The sequence below is a fragment of the Mycetomoellerius zeteki genome, unplaced genomic scaffold (genome assembly GCF_001594055.1).
Source record: "Mycetomoellerius zeteki isolate Tzet28-1 unplaced genomic scaffold, Tzet1.0 scaffold110, whole genome shotgun sequence".
Taxonomy (NCBI): domain Eukaryota; kingdom Metazoa; phylum Arthropoda; class Insecta; order Hymenoptera; family Formicidae; genus Mycetomoellerius; species Mycetomoellerius zeteki.
The window spans coordinates 132,058-133,524 of record NW_017256018.1 but is presented as its reverse complement, the minus strand read 5'-3'; positions in this window follow the sequence as shown (position 1 = coordinate 133,524).

Genomic DNA, 1,467 nt, shown 5'->3' with positions numbered 1-1,467 from the left:
CTCTTACTTCATGGAATTCAATACTTATGCTCTTCAGAATAAAGAGAAAACTAAAATAAAGGAATAATGAATTACTCAGAGATGGAGAAACTTGATCGCACGGACTGCGGCCGGTGATTCCTAAGTATCCAACTCAACATGCACAGCTTGCAGCACTAAGAAATTAGGTATATTAAAATCAAAATATATTAGGATTGAAATTAAAGAGAAACGTAGGTTGTTATAATGACATTTTTCAATACAAGACTGGATGAGAAATATTCTTTCACATATTAGGTAGTTTGGAAAGTTCGTTTCAAATCTACTGTATAAGTTCAGGATGCTATATATCAGGTCAGTTTTTTATTCCTGCACAAATATACGTTTCGTTTCACTTCTTATTGCACAGTAAGGCTCCAGTTCAGAGAGAGCTGGAATAAAAAACAGACCTCTTATCTACTATTTACCTAGCTTCCTTTTGTAGATTTGCACTGTGGAAGGGGACTTGTGTAGAGCAGTGGCGAGTTCTTTAATGGTCATTTGTGGATTTTTGTGCATGATGTCCTTGAGAAGTGTTACGTCGAATTTCTGAGGTCTGCCAGAGCGAGGAAGATCCTCTATGTTGAAATCGCCAGTTTGGAACCTTCGATACCACCTTGCAATTGTGTAGACAGTGACACAGGCTTTTCCAAAGACAGATGATAGCGCGATCATAGTCTGCGAAACCGTGAAGCCACGTTGGAAGCAATACAGTATCAACCGGCGAAAATCCTTGGGGGATTTTATCCTTCTATCCAATTTTGCTCCTTCTTCTTCTTCCTCTTCTTTTTTACAGCCTGTAACCTGGCTAACCGACTTCGCCAACATAGTTGCACTTAGGAGGACTTATGATTGTGAGATTTCTTTGACAGGTATACCTTCTTCTTCTTCTTCAATATTTGGTTGGCCCAGGTTCCGATATAGCTGGATTATCGTGGCCAGTCTTATCCAAGACACCTCCAACCTCCCACAGGTCTTCCCCAAAGAAAATGTATGTTTCAATGCTAGGTCAAAGTCGGCAACACTTTCAAAAATATACAATACGAATGTTTGTCGTAATGGTCGCAATATATACTCTGACGGGTATACCAATCAATACTAATCCGAGACATGCCTGAGATTTGTTGTCAAACATAGAAATAGAGTGTCTTGAAGTAAGGGGCTGCGCACAAAAGGAATATGGAATTAGGAATAAAGAATAAATGATTTTAACCTATCGGAAATCGGATACATCGGAAAGCCATGCAACGCCGGTAGCATTTGATTGGTCGAAATTCGCCCCATCCTCATTCCGTCATGCGCAATCCCTATAAGAGCATAATATTATTTAATATTAAATAATATTTTAGGCATATTCTTCGAATATTAAATATAACATTTTAATATTTCACTAAAATTATATAATATTAAATAATATTCCTGAAATATTAATGGATAGTTATATGTCCG